The 16,649-nt window shown below is 38.0% G+C and overlaps 1 pseudogene; it reads right to left on the reverse strand.

The window, feature by feature from the left end:
- Positions 1-9,144: 9,144 nt before the first annotated feature.
- Positions 9,145-13,966, reverse strand: LOC118894762 (annotated as a pseudogene).
- Between the last annotated feature and the right edge of the window lie 2,683 nt (positions 13,967-16,649).

The following is a 16,649-nucleotide window of genomic DNA, read 5'->3' on the forward strand; positions in this document are numbered from 1 at the left end:
ATCAACAGTATCCACTCTTCGAGTAATAAATAGAATAAAATTATTCGAAAAGGTCAGATAAGAATTAACTGGCTACATGGGAATCCTTTGTTTTCTAGTTAGGTAATTACATTCATTTCTATTAATCTTCAATGTTTATCAGACTGGGGGAATCAACTTGATCAACGGAGAGGAAAACTCTCAAATATATACTAAAAGCATTTTATATATATTCTATACATTAAAAGAATCCTATAGAATATAGAAATGGACATTGATGATGCCATTATTTGAAATGTTACTTTCTTAAAAATCTGCCTGTGACAAGTCACTTGAAAGAAAGAAAGGAAGAAAGGGAGAGAGAGAAAGAAGAAAGAAAGAAGAAAAAGAAAGCCATTTATTTGGAAAAACAAACCTTATCTCACTCTTTGGAGTAAATGTTTATGGAATATGCCTGTGAATTCTGCTAGCTGTGTACCTAAATGCAAAGGGAATGTGAATAATCTTACAAATGTGATAGGATTCCCACAAACCCCAGAAACCACATTAGCCAAACAGCTAGAGCTCAATAGGCTTTCTAACAGGACACTTTGTCTCAAGGAAGGTGAAACTGACCTTGCCAGTTGCTGAGTCTGTAAATAAGTAATTACTGAATTACAAAGCAAAGAACTCCATGGTCCACCTAGGCCAAAAACAATAGTAGCATAGAGGAAAATCTGTTCCTTGCCCACATACCCATTCCCTCTTGAAAATATCCCATCAGCTCCCAACACCTTAAACTGAGACAAGAGGAAAAGTACCTTCATTTGCCGAATACCTACTATGTGCCTGGAACTTTACAGATATAATTTTAGAGCCCTTTATCTCATCAGTACTACATAGAATGGGGATTTCTCCCAAGAAGAAATTACTCACAGCTATTACAATGAACACACAGGGCTGTAATGAGGATTAAATGCATGCTGGGCTCAGAACTACACAGGGAAAGGGGCAGGAACACTGAAAAGATCACATATACAAGTACCAGGGACATGGCGCCTGGCTAAGGATGAGGCTTAATCATGACAGAGAATGCCCTCCACCCCCTGGCAGGTTTGTACATATCAAGTAGCACATAACTTGCTAGAGATGGATCCCCTGTGAGGTGCAGCGAACTGGGAATGGGAACACCAAACACACACACACACACACACACACACACACACACACACACACACACACACCCCTAGCATATTGTTTGTGAATGACTGAAAACAAAAAACAGAGAAATTGGGAAGGTAGACAGAAAAAAAGAGATACATCACACAAAGAGGAACAAATATTAGAATGACAGCAAACATCTTTTTTCAGAAAACAATGGAGTGCTACCTTTAAAGTGCTGAAGGAAAAAATAAAAGTCAAACTAGAATTTCACATTAAGCAAAATTATCTTACAAGAATAAAGAAGAAATTCTTCAGAAAAAAAAACACTCTGGTAATGTATGGCTAAAAGACATAATCTATAAGATATGAAAAAGGAATTTATTGAGGCAGAAAAAATAGGATATGGACAGAATCTTGGATCTACATAGAGATAAAGAAAACTAAAAATTAGTAAATGAAGGTAACATACAATTTTTTTAAATTATTTTAAAATATAAATGAATGTTGAAAGCAAAAATTGCAACAATCTATTTTGTGTTTGTAGCATATGTAAAAATAAAAGGCATAAACACAATAGCACAAAGAATGGGAGACATAAAGAAAATGTATTACTTATAAAACGTGAAGCAGAATAATATTATTTGAAGATAGACTCTGATTAATTAAATATATATAGTAACCCTTAGGACAATAAGCCAATATACAATAAGCCAATAGAAAAGATAAAATGGAACAAAAAGTGTGCTCAACTAATCCAAGAGAAGGTACAAAAAGAGGAAAAGAGAAATAAAGAATAGATGAAACACATTGACTAACAAGAAGTTGATTTTAATTCAATCATATTAATAATAACATTAAGTAGAAATCATCTAAACACTCCAGTTAAAATTCAGTGATTATCAGATTGAATAAAAACACAACATCAACCTAGGTACTGTATACAAGAAAATCAATTTAATACAGAGACATATGTTCAAAGTGAAGGTATGGAGAAAGATCTCCCATGTTAATATTAAGCAAGAAAAAAATTACGGTGGCTATATTAGTAAGAGACAAATTAGACTTTTGAATAAAGCACATTGTCAGAGTTAAACAGGGACATAATTTAAGACTAAAGGGTCAATTCCCTAAGGAGATATAATAATACCAAAAGTGAAAGTATCCAACAACAGAGATCCAAAATGCATGAAGTAAAAACTGACAGAACTCAAAAGATACCCATGTGCAAAAAAAAAAAATTTCTTTTTAATTTTTATTGGAGTATAGTTGATTTACAATGTTGTGTTAGTTTCAGGTGTACAGCAAAGTGAATTAGTTTTATACACACACACACACACACACACATCCACTCTTTCTTTTTTTTTTTTTTTTAGATTCTTTTCCCATATAGGCCATTACAGAGTATTGAGCAGAGTTCCCTGTGCTATAGAGCAGGTTCTTATTAGTTATCTATTTTATATATAGAAGTGTGTATATGTCAGTCCCAATCTCCCAATTTATCCCTCCCCCCCCTTATCCCCTGGTAACCATAAGTTTGTTTTCTACATCCATGACTCTACTTCTGATGTGTAAATAAGTTCCTCTGTAAACTTTATTTTGATTCCACATATAAATGATATTGTATGATATTTGTCTTTCTCTGACTTACTTCACTATGTATGACAGACTCTAGGTCCATCTACCTCACTACAAATAACTCAGTTTCGTTTCTTTTTATGGCTGAGTAATATTCCATTGTATATATGTGCCACATCTTCTTTATCCATTCCTCTGTTGATGGACATTTAGGTTGCTTCCATGTGCTGGCTATCGTAAATAGTGCTGCAGTGAACACTGGGGTGCATGTATCTTTTTGAATTATGGTTTTCTCCAGGTATATGCCCAGGAGTGGGATTGCTGGGTCATATGGTAGTTCTATTTTTAGTTTTTTAAGGAAGCTCCATACTGTTCTCCATAGTGGCTGCACCAATTTACATTCCCACCAACAGCGTAGGAGAGTTCCCTTTTCTCCACACCCTCTCCAGCATTTATTGTTTGTAGATTTTTTGATGATGGCCATTCTGAACAGTGTGAGGTGATACCTCATTGTAGTTTTGATTTGCATTTCTCTAATAATTAGTGATGTTGAGCATCTTTTCATGTGCTTTTTGGCCATCTGTATGTCTTCTTTGGAGAAATGTCTATTTATATCTTCAACCCATATTTTGATTGGGTTATCTGGGGTTTTTTTTGATATTAAACTGCATGAGCTGTTTGTATATTTTGGAGATTAATCTTTTGTCAGTTGTTTAGTTTGCAAATATTTTCTCCCATTCTGCAGGTTGTCTTTTTGTTTTGTTTACGGTTTCCTTTGCTGTGCCAAAGCTTTTAAGTTTAATTAGATCCCATTTGTTTATTTTTGTTTTTATTTTCATTACTCTAGGAAGTGGATCAAAAAAGCTCTTGGTGCGATTTACATCAAAGAGTGTTCTGCCTATGTTTTCCTTTAAGAGTGTTGTAGTGTCTGGCCTTACATTTAGGTCTTTAATCCATTTTGAATTTATTTTTCTGTATGGTGTTAGGAAGTGTTCTATATATGCAAAATTTTTTTAAAAATCAATGTTGATGTATTCTTCACACCTTTTATAAAAATTAACTTAAAATGGATCATAAATATAAATGTAAAATGTAAGACGATAAATCTTCTAACTTCTAGAATAAAACATAGGAGAAAAATCTGCATGAATTTGGTTTGGCACATTTTTTTCTTTTTAGATACAATGCCAAAACATAATCCATAAATAACAACAGAAAAACAATGATAATAATAGAAATAATAATAAATGGGACTTTCAAAATTAAAAACAATTGTACAGTAAAGACTGTTAAGAGAACGAAAAGATAGACACAGATGAAAAAAGTTTTTACAAAGCACATATCTAATAAAGAATCTTTATCCAGAATACATTAAGAACTCTAAGAAGACAAACACTCTTAAAAAAAGCTGAGCAAAAGTTCTGAATAAAAAGAGCTCTACACAAACACTGTGATCTAGCTGATAAATTTATTTCCAACAGGAGTACTGATTATCAATTCTGAAACTGCTTTTTATTTGTGCTAAAGTTGAACAGATAAATATATGACATAATGAGAGCCAATTTTCTTACCCTAAGATAAAGAAGGTAAAATAAAGGGGAAGTAAGAGGACAGAAATAAAAGGAGAATGCTGAAACAAAACCTGTGGTGCTGGTTGGAGTTGGAGATACCTGTATGAACTTATGTTTTGCTTTTTGGTTCTTTAATTATATACGCATATTGTTACAGATATGAAATATATATAAATATACCTATGTATATTCATGTTTTAAGATCAAATATATATATGTGTGTATGTGTCTATATATATATATATATATATATATATAATATATATATTTTTTCTAGCTCTGTCCTCCGAAGGGACCTAGAAGCAGTGACATCCATTAGCAATAACACCTAGCACACATCTTTGTTTCTTAATACCATTCTCCAATAAACGGAACCAGAGCTCCTTGGAGAAGTGCTTCATTCCAGGGCTGTGGTATAAGCTGGAAGTATCATATGATGCCAGGATAAATAAATACATGAATAAACGAAAGAATAAATGGATGAATGAATGATGGCGCCATTTGAAAAGTATGGTGGACCCAACCTAAAAGAGTTGACAATCATCAACTCTGGAGCAATTTGATCATCCCTATAAATAACTACTGGGGGAGAGACCTTCAAGATGGCAGAGGAGTAAGACATGGAGATCACCTTCCTCCCCACAGATACATCAGAAATACATCTACATGTGGAACAACTCCTACAGAACACCTACCAAACGCTGGCAGAAGACTTCAGACTTCTCAAAAGACAGGAAACTCCCCACGTACCTGGGTAGGACAAAAGAAAAAAGAAAACTTTGTTTATCTCCTCAAAGAAACAGCTTTTAGTTTTATTGATCTTTGCTATTGTTTCCTTCGTTTCTTTTTCATTTATTTCTGATCTGATCTTTATGATTTCTTTCCTTCTGCTAACTCTGGGGTTTTTTTTGTTCTTCTCTCTCTAATTGCTTTAGGTGTAAGGTTAGGTTGGTAATTGAGATGTTTCTTGTTCCTATGGTAGGATTGTATTGCTATAAACTTCCCTCTTAGAACTGCTTTTGCTGCATCCTATAGGTTTCAGGTCATCGTGTTTTCATTGTCATTTGTTTCTAGGTATTTTTTGATTTACTCTTTGATTTTGTCAGTAATCTCTTGGTTATTAAGTAGTGTATTGTTTAGCCTCCATGTGCTTGTATTTTTTACAGATTTTTTCCTGTAATTGATATGTAGTCTCATAGCATTTTGGTTGGAAAAGATACTTGATATGATTTCAATTTTCTTAAATTTATCAAGGATTTATTTGTGACCCAAGATATGATCTACCATGGAGAATGTTCCATGAGCATTTGAGACACTAAGATCAGGAACAAGACAAGGTTACCCACTCTCACCACTATTATTCAACATAGTTTTGGAAGTTTTAGCCACAGCAATCAGAGAAGAAAAAGAAATAAAAGGAATCCAAATCGGAAAAGAAGAAGTAAAGCTGTCACTGTTTGCAGATGACATGATACTATACATAAAGAGTCCTAAAGATGCTACCAGAAAACTATTAGAGCTAATCAATGAATTGGGTAAAGTAGCAGGATACAAAATTAATGCACACAAATCTCTTGCATTCCTATACACTAATGATGAAAAATCTGAAAGAGAAATTAAGGAAACACTCCCATTTACCACTGCAACGAAAAGAATAAAATACCTAGGAATAAACCTACCTAAGGAGACAAAAGACGTGTATGCAGAAAACTATAAGACACTGATGAAAGAAATTAAAGATGATACAAACAGATGGAGACATATAGCATGTTCTTGGATTGGAAGAATCAACATTGTGAAAATGCATATACTACCCAAAGTAATCTACAGATTCAATGCAATTCCTATCAAAATACCAATGACATTTTTCCCATAACTAGAACAAAAAATTTCACAATTTGAATGGAAACACAAAAGACCCCGAATAGCCAAAGCAATCCTGAGAAAGAAAAATGGAGCTGGAGGAATCAGACTTCCTGACTTCAGACTATACTACAAAGCTACAGTAATCAAGACAGTATGGTATTTGCACAAATACAGAAATATAGATCAATGGAAAAGGATAGAAAGCCCAGAGATAAACCCACGTACATATGGTCACCTTATTTTTGATAAAGGAAGCAAGAATATACAATGGAGAAAAGACAGCCTCTTCAATAAGTGGTGCTGGGAAAACTGGACAGCTACATGTAAAAGAATGAAATTAGAACACTCCCTAACACCATACAGAAAAATAAACTCAAAATGGATTAAAGACCTAAATGTAGGGCCAGACACTATAAAACTCTTAGAGAAAATCCTTGGCAGAACACTCTAAAATAAAAAATAAAATAATAAACAAATGGGACCTAATGAAACTTAAAAGCTTTTGCACAGCAAAGGAAACCATAAACAAGATGAAAAGACAGCCCTCAGAATGGGAGAAAATATTTGCAAATGAAACTACTGACAAAGGATTAATCCCCAAAATATACAAGGAGCTCATGCAGCTCAATATCCAAAAAACAAACAACCCAAACCAAAAATGGGCAGAAGACCTAAATAGACATTTCTCCAAAGAAGATATACAGATTGTCAATAAACACATGATAGGATGCTCAACATCACTAATTATTAGAGAAATGCAAATCAAAACTACAATGAGGTTTCACCTCACACCAGTCAGAATGGCCATCATCAAAAATTCTACAAACAATAAATGCTGGACAGGGTGTGGAGAAAAGGGAACCCTCTTGAACTGTTGGTGGGAATGTAAATTGATGCAGCCACTATGGAGAACACTATGGAGGTTCCTTAAAATCTAAAAATAGAACTACCATACGACCTAGCAATCCCACTACTAGGCATATAACCTGAGAAAATCATAATTCTAAAAGAGTCAAGTACCACAATGTTCATTGCAGCTCTATTTACAATAGCCAGGACATGGAAGCAACCTAAGTGTCCAGCGGCAGCTGAATGGATAAAGAAGACATGGCATATATATACAATAGAATATTACTCGGCCATAAAAAGAAACAAAATTGAGTTATTTTGTAGTGAGGTGGATGGACCTAGAGTCTGTCATACAGAGTGAAGTAAGTCAGAAAGAGAAAAACAAATACCATATGCTAACACATATATATGGAATATAAAAAAAAAAATTGGTTTTGAAGAACCTAGGAGCAGGACAGGAATAAAGACACACATGTAGGGAATGGACTTGAGGACACGGGGAGGGGGAAGGGTAAGATGGGACAAAGTGAGAGAATGACATGGACATATATACACTACCAAATGTAAAATAGATAGCTAGTGGGAAGCAGCTGCATAGCACAGGGAGATCAGCTCGGTGCTTTGTGACCACCCAGAGGGGTGTGATAGGGACGGTGGGAGGGAGATGCAAGAGGGAGGGGATATGGGGATATATGTATATGTATAGCTGATTCACTTTGTTATAAAGCAGAAACTAACACACCATTGTAAAGCAATTATACTCCAATAAAGATGTTAAAAAATAACTATTGGATTATAACATGAAGAATAAAATAAATATTCATGATTCCATGCTGATACAAACAAATAATTAAATACATACAAGAGGGAGACGGAGTATTGAATCCCTTCTTTACAAAAGCATTCCCATTAATATAGAAAGAAGAGAGAAATAGAAAATCACCATTAGAATATCACAGTAACAATTGCTACAGGCAAGACCCATGGAATACTAAAATTAGTTTAAAGTTTAAAGAGAAACATGATCTAGTTGTATAGTCTCAGTGTATCTTACCCTAAATATTTATGAACTATAGAGAAGGAATAGCAATTTACAGTGCTCAAAACTGGCGGACACCACCTTAACCAAGTTATCAATGTTCATATAACCAGTAATAAAATATATTGATACACTGTGAAGGGTACATTACCTCTGTGGTATTTTTGTCCATGCCATCTAATCTTGCGATAATATCAGATAACCCCAAATTGAGGAACATTCTCCATAAAACCTGACCAGAGCTCTTCAAACTAAAGTCATGAAAGCTAAGGAAAGACTGAGGAAGCGTCACAGATTGGAGAAGACTAATGAAAGACATTACTAAATGCCACGTGGGATCCTGGATTAGGTTTTGGAACAGAAAAAGACATATTAGTGGAAAAAACTGGTGAAGTCCAAACAAAGTCTGTCATTTAAGTGGTATTTATACAATGTTGATTTCTTAGTTTTGATAATGGTACCATGATTATGTAAGACGTTACATTAGGCAAAGCTGGGTAAAAGGTAATAGGGACTCCTTGTGCTATTTTTGTAACTCTTCTATAAGACTAAAATTATTTCAAAATAAGAAGACTTTTTTTCAAGTTGCAATGCTTTCTTAGAATATTATTAATTGCAGATTTAAAAAACTATACACATGGAAAAAGGAAAACACTCAGAAATGCTATTATGGATTAGGCAAATTAGTAGGAGGAAAAAGATTTCTTCAGTGTATACAAAATGTAAACATTTGCCCTGGGATTTCCCACAGGTGGCACAGTCCACAAAGACTTATTTGGAATAAAAATATGTCTATCAGATCTCCAGTATAGCCTCTGTAATGTCTGCAAACCTGCTACATTGACGTTAAAGTTACTATCACACCCCGAATTTTCTATGCAAAAGCTAAATGGTCCCAATCAAGGCAACTTGAACATCAACTGCTACATGTGAAAGCAGAGGCACCAACGCAAACCAATCTTCCAACGATGAGCTGCCACTCACTCTGTTAGTTGTATTTACATTTACCTTGAGAGAGATTACAAAAATATACACAGTATAAAAAACCCCTATTTGAGTCTGTGGTGGAAAATGACACTCCAAAGCACATCAGATCAGTCCCTTGAACTTAAGGAGAGAAGACTAAGAAGAGGCCCTCTTCTGTTCAGAAAATGGCAACTCATATCTGGAGAATCATGATTTTCTAGGTTTACAAAAGTCCACTTTTAACTAGTTTCATTAAAAAAAAAAACCTGGATATTTTTGATGGTGAATTTCTGAGTTAAGGAAACAGCACAGTGTGACAGAAAGAAGTTCTCACCAGGAGCTGAACACTCTTGCCACTTTATGTATAGCATTAACTTTCTGTGTAGACTAAATTTCTCAGTCTCTTTAGGCCTCAGTTTCCTCATTTGTGAACAGACCAGCTGATCTTAAGAGTCCCTTCCCTAGAGATCTAGGTGTCTATGAGCAACATGCTTACCCTACGATAATATCAAGAACTATAATTTGAAACTACACATCCTCTACAGCTTTTAGTCCTTCATAGTAACAATCAGGAATAAACTGTCAGGTATAGGATGAAAATACTCAAGAAGGATTCTCAATTAGGAATCAAATACCTCAAATTTGGGAGGAGCATTGAGTTTTATTTAAAAAAAAAAAAAAAGGCCTAGGGCTAACTTTTGAGATTCAGATACTTTCAAGGTTTGCTGAAAAACAATGATTAAGTATAAGACATTGTTCTTAAGTCTACTTTGCCCTTGTATAAGGAAATTCTTCCTGGCCCCTCTTTGGTTAGAGTTCTTCATGAAAGAAATAAATAGAAAAATTGCAGGATGTATTACTTCAGCATATTACATGTACAAGGGGCCTGAATATTTAATAGATGGCTTCATGTGACATCTTCTTAGTTTCAACTTTGAGTTAAATTAGCAGGTTGCTTTGTAAGAGACATATCAAACAAAAGTAAACAAAGCAACCATACTCCAATAAAAATTAATTTTTAGAAGAAGTAAACCAAAATTCTCTGGAGACTGATGGCTTAGCCCTTTCTATAATTGAAAATAGTTTTGTGTTTTTGACAGAGCTCTGTGGGGTTTAAAACAATTTTTTAATTAAATTAAGTAGAAAATCAATATAAAAAACTAAATGTATGGTGCATAACAGGCTATAATTACAGTTCTGGCTTCACTTGCACTTTTTCAGTGAAAAAAGCATATATTAATTTGAATGATATGAAACTTCTATCTTCATTGGTCAAAATTTCAGTTGGTTTCACCTAATACCTTGTAACTCATTTATTAAGGTGTTAGTTCTTAGCCTGTTGCTGAAGAACTTAAATCTTCCTTTAAGGAGGGAAAAAAAAGGGTTGCAGTTAGGAATTGTGGGTCTCAGGGTTTGTAATGGGAGGAGGCAGTTACACTAAAGTGCTTTTTTCCCAACCACTTAATTTAAACTATCAAAGTAGAACAACATGTACATGGTTAAAAAAAAATCAAACTACAAGATGAAATGAACTACAAATGAGAAGTATACGTATCCTCTCTCCTATCCCACTGGAAAAACATACATGATTTTCACTGAACTCCCTAGAGGTAATCACTATAAATCCTTTCTAGCTTTATTTCATTTGGTCACTGCTATGGTCTGAATGTTCGTGCCCCTCAAAATCCAAAAGTGGAAATCCTAACCCCTAAGATGATTGTATTAGGAGATGGGGCCCTTGGGAGGTGACTAGGTCACGAGGGTGAAACCCTCATAAATGGGATTAATGCCCTTACAAAAGAGGCTACAGAGAGATCCCTCCCCTCTTGGCCATGTGAGGGTACAATTAGAAGTCTGCAAACTGGAAGTGGGCTCTCACATCACCATGTCAGCACCCTGATCTTGGACTTCCAGCCTTCAGAACTGTAAGAAATAAATTTCCGTTGTTTATTAAAAAAAAGAAAAAAAAGAAAATGGGAACTCATAAACAACCATGGGTGGACAGGTACAAACCATGTGCTGATCTCCACAGACATCATCAATCCAGGTGATGATTGGCCAGAATTTGTTCTCTGGTTTCATCAAGGGGGGTGGGAATGCTGCCACCTCTCTGGAATGTCGTCGATCCCAGTGGGAGGACATGAAACAGGACAAGGAGTGTGGAGACCTCCTCAGTGGATTGACCCTGGGGTTGATGCGGCCTTCCTCGATGTCGGCGATTTCCTGCCGAATGCTGATCCTGGCGTCACAGAATCTATCCAACTCTGCCTTGTCTTCTGACTCAGTGGCCTCAATCATGAGAGTGCCTGCCACTGGCCAGGACATGGCAGGGGCATGAAATCCATAATCCTAAAGCCTCTTGGCCACATCCACGGCCTCCATATTTGCAGACTTTTTGAAGGGTCTTATATCCAAAATAAATTCATGAGCCACGTAACCTCTTGCACACTGGAAAAGGACTCTGTAGTGTTTTTCTAATCTCTTGGCTATGTAGTTGGCATTTATTATAGCAATTTCTGTGGCCTGTTTAAGGCCCTTGCCTCCCATCATCTTAATATAATCCCATGAAATGGGCAAGATGGAACTGGAGCCCCACGGGGCTGCGCTGACAGTACCCAAAGGCTGGGCATCTTCACTTGGCTTTGCTGCAATGATGGGATGATTAGGCAGAAAAGGGAGAAAATGCTTCTTCACTCCGATGGGCCCCATGCCAGGGCTGCCTCCTCCAGGGGGAATGCAGAAAGTCTTGTGAAGATTTACGTGTGAGACATCAGACCCAAAGTCTCCAGGACAACAGATTCCACATGAATGGTCATATTTGCCCTGTCCAGGTAGATCTGTCCTCCATGTTGGTGGATCAGTTCACACACATCTCTGACGGTCTCTTCAAACACTCCACTGGTGGATGAATATGTTATCATGATTGCTGCCAGGTTCTCCTTGTGTTTATCTACCATAGCCTTGAAGTGAGCTGCATCGATATTTCCATATTTATTTACTTCCACAGGCTGAATCTTCATGCCTGCCATGTGGGCACTTGCAGAATTGGTCCCATGTGCGGATTTTGGAATGTGTCTCTCTCCTTTCCCATCTAAGTAGGCTCGGATAGTGACCAGCCCGGCATATTCCCCCTGGGCTCTGCTGTTAGGCTGGAAAGAGATTCGGTCACAGCCGGTGAGTTCACACAAATCCTTCTCAAGTTCTCAGATGAGTTGCTGGTCCCTTGGATCTTGATCCAGAGGCACAAAGGGGTGGATGTTTGCAAATTCTTTCCATGTGATAGGCACGAGTTCTGATGAACTGTTGAGCTTCATGGTACAGGACCCCAGGGGAATCATGCTATGAACAAGGTAAAGGTCTTTGTTTTCCAATCTCTTCATATATCAGACAATATTTGTTTCTGAGTGATAACTGTGGAACACTTGATGTGTGAGGAATGGGCTAGTTCTCTTGAAGGCACACCCTAGGATAACTCTCCGCTCCTCACCCATGCTTTCAGCAACCAGCTCTGCAGACGACTCACAGCCAAAGATCCACAACAAGTCGTCCAGATCTTTTTCATTGACTGTTTCATTAAGAGAAATACCAGATGTGCCATCCTCAATGAGCTAAATATTTATTTGCCACTGAGCAGCCCTGCCCAAAACCTCATTCACTGAGCAGTCACACTGAATCTTCAAAGTGTCAAAGAACAAGTCGTGCTGGAGTTGGTGCCCTGCTCACTTGAGATGTTCAGACAAAATCAACGTGGCATTATGTACCCTCCTAGCAATATGTTCCAGCCCACGGGACCCATGGTAGATTGCGCACATTGTAGCCATATTCGCCGAGAGAGCCTGAGCTGCACAGATGTTGCTGATAGCCTTGTCTTTCTGGATGTGTTGCTCCCTGGTTTGAAGAGCAAGAGGATACACTTCTTTTCCGCTGGCATCTCTTGTTACTCCCACCATTCTTCCAGGTATCATCCTCACCAAGTTTTCTCTGACAGCTAAAAAGGCATGTGGTCTGCTATAGCCTAGTGACACTCTAATCTCTGTGAGCTGCCCAGGGCAATGTCTTCCCCCAATACTCCAGGAGGCCTCAGGCTACACAGAGCTAAAAGGTCAGCAGTGCAGCAGGCCAAGTTCCCGGCCTGATGGGCACTCTCCACAAGTTCTGTGAAGTCTTCCACTTTCCCCTCAGTGTCCAAGTACTAGAACAGCACTCCACTGACATCTTTTCCGCTGAAGTCCATTTCATGGGGTAACTTCAGTTCAATGAGGACTCCAGCATACTTGGCTTGAGTCTGGACGACAGCTATTGTCTGTAGATGGCAACGGGGGTCAACAAAAAACTTCCTCCTCTTGTTGTGTCTGTGGCAGAGCTGCATTGCCTCTGCACCCACGGTGGCCTCATCCAGCAGGATGCCTTAACTATGCCCATACCTGTGATGTCACACACCATGGTCTGGTAGTTGAGTAAACTGTCCTCTCTCCTCTGAGACACCTCTGGCTGGTACTGAGTATACTGGGTGATCCACCTTGAGTTCTCCAGTTAAGTTAGACAAAATTGTAGCACTGAGCAGTTATAATAGCCCATGCCAATATACAATCTCCAGATCTGGTTCTTGCTGGAAATAGCATGCAGAGTTGTAAGGATATCATTTCCACAGACAGGCTCATCCATTTTCAAGGGTCTTTTCAAGCGGATGCTGGCAGGGATGTTCTTTTCGATCAGTTCATCTACTCTCGCCCACCCCAGGGCCAATAACATCTCCTCTGGTCTTTGTCCCCGGGGTCGATATGCCTCCGAGCAAAGTCGTCGTGTCTGGGCAGGAGGCGCTGCAGGAGGCGCGAGCCCAGCCGCACCGCTATCCCCGCTGCTACTGCTGTAGCGGCCCCGCGGAGCTCAACCGGGGCCCCGTGCCCCCAGCCAGGCGGCGGCCGCCTCGGACTCCGCAACCCAGACGCAACCCCCAGGCCCCGGCGCACATCTGCATGGTGGTGTCCCTTGCCCGGGCCCGCGAGGGTCAGCAGCGCTTTCGGCTCTCCTGGTCGCGGGGCCCTGGTTGGCGGCTGCCCTCGGGTGGCTGGAGCCCTTTCCAGCTGGATGACCAAATGGACAGATGGATGTTCGGAGGCAATGAATCTGTGCCACGCTGAGCCCGGAGGTGCGCACAAAGTTGTTACTCCCAAGACTTTTTTTTTTAATGCCCATAGTTTTTCCAGATCGTGTTGTATCTGACCTGGGCCTTAGGCTTGGGCATCAGTATTTTCAGTAAAACTGCCCTGTTGATTCTAATTGCAGTCAAGGTTAAAAACACTGCTCTAAAAGGGTAAAAGAATAAAGAGAAAGTGAAAATGATAATATAAAGGGTAAAAAATTAATAAGCAGAATAAATGGTTATTTATATTTGCTAGAAATTTCATAATATATAAAATATATAATCCCATTTGTGTTGGTTTTAGCAGGATTACTGATGATATTGTAGAAAGAAAATGTGACAAAATAATAGCTATGCCTGGTTAATTTCATATAAAGTATTTCTCTGTTCCTTTATACTTTTTTGCCTCTCTCAAAAGCAGATTTATGTGTTAATTTTATAATCAAGAGAAATAAATTTAAAAGACACAGAGAAAATTGTACCTTCTAAGTGATTCTTAGGCACTTTAAGTGTGAGGACTTCTGCCCTGGAACAGTTCCTTACAGGTCATCCAGCTGGCGGGGGTACATTACCAGACAGCACATGAAGACTTGATTCAAAGAAGTAAAATAATCCTAATAGCTGTCTGAGTTTGGAACTACCAAGACCCCAAACTTAGCATATGTACAACCAGCAACTCTTTCAACCATTCCTGTAAGTGGACATTTTTAGACAACCCGCTTCACTTTTGGACTCCTAAGTTATTAGAAAACTGCCCATTCAAAGTCAATACCTTGACTCCATTCTATTCCTACCTACTTGACCCTAGAATCCAGCTACTGAAATGTCTCCATTTAAATTAACTGTCACTTGGGGAATCGAGGACAAAAGTGATGAGAAGAAAAGTTCAGGGTCAGTCCTTGGCTTTTATATTGATTCAGTCACCCAAGGACCTCATGTACAATCATATAGAAGTGTAAATTAGAAACACATAAAATAAATTCAGAATCTTTCTACCTACCTCCCCAAGTCCCAAATCAATATAATAAACACTTTGTACGCTTGCCAAGGTCACCACGTAGAGATGTTTTGGTTTAAAGAAAGGAACCAGTATTTAAAAATGGGTTATTTCCAATGAGAATGCAGAAATTCAGACTGAACTCACAGGTTCTAATGGCAAAACTCAGCCAGATAAAACAAATATAGTTTTAATATACACAGTATAAATCATTCCATATTCCCTTGCATTAGAGACATTTTATTTCCCAGCTGTTATAGCTCATATGAGTTTGTAACACGTGATTACATCTTCAAGAGTAAGTATTCCTTTTTTTTTTTTAATACGTCTTTATTGGAGTATAATTGCTTCACAATACTGTGTTCGTTTCTGTTGCACAACAAAGCAAATCACCCATATTCATACACATGTCCCCATATCCCCTCCCTCTTGAGCCTCCCTCCCATACTCCCTATCCTACCCCTCTAGGTCATCGCAAAGCTGATCTCCCTGGGCTATGCCGGTGCTTCCAGCCAGCCAACTATTTTACATCCAGTAGTGTGTATATGTTGATGCTACTCTCACTTTGCCCCAGCTTTGCCCTCCCACCCCATGTCCTCAAGTTCTCTATGTCCACCTCTTTATTCCTGCCCTGCAACTAGGTTCATCAGTACCATTTTTTTTTTTTGATTCCATATGTATGCATTAGCATACGGTAGTTGTTTTTCTCTTTCTGGCTTACTTCACTCTGTATGACAGACTCTAGGTCCATCCACCTCACTACAAATAACTCAGTTTCGTTTCTTTTTATCGCTGAGTGATATTCCATTGTATATATGTGCCACATCTTCTTTATCCATTCATCTGTCAATGGACACTTAGGTTGCTTCCATGTCCTGGCTATTGTAAATAGAGCTGCAATGAACATTGTGGTACATGACTCTTTTTGAATTACGGTTTTCTCAGGGTATATGCCCAGTAGTGGGATCGCTGGGTCGTATGGTAGTTCAGTTTTTAGCTTTTTAAAGAACCTCCATAATGTTTTCCATAGTGGCTGCATCAATTTACATTCCCACCAACAGTGCAGGAGGGTTCCCTTTTCACCACACCCTTTCCAGCATTTATTGTTTCTAGATTTTTTGATAATGGCCATTCTGACCAGTGTGAGGTGATACCTCATTGTAGTTTTGATTTGCATATCTCTAATAATTAGTGACTTTGAGCATCTTTTCTTGTGCCTTTTGGCCATCTGTATGTCTTCCTTGGTGAAATGTCTATTTAGGTCTTCCTCCCATTTTTTTAACTGGATTGTTTGTTTATTTCATATTGAGCTCCACGAACTGTTTGTATGTTTTGGAGATTAATCCTTTGTCTGTTGTTTCATTTGGAAATATTTTCTCCCATTCTGAGGGTTGTCTTTTCGTCTTGTTTATGGTTTCCTTTGCTGTGCAAAAGCTTTTAAGTTTCATTAGGTCCCATTTGTTTATTTTTGTTTTTATTTCCATTTCTCTAGGTGGTGGGTCAAAAAGGATCTTGCTGTGG

Source organism: Balaenoptera musculus, chromosome 4, assembly GCF_009873245.2.
Source record: "Balaenoptera musculus isolate JJ_BM4_2016_0621 chromosome 4, mBalMus1.pri.v3, whole genome shotgun sequence".
Lineage (NCBI taxonomy): Eukaryota > Metazoa > Chordata > Mammalia > Artiodactyla > Balaenopteridae > Balaenoptera > Balaenoptera musculus.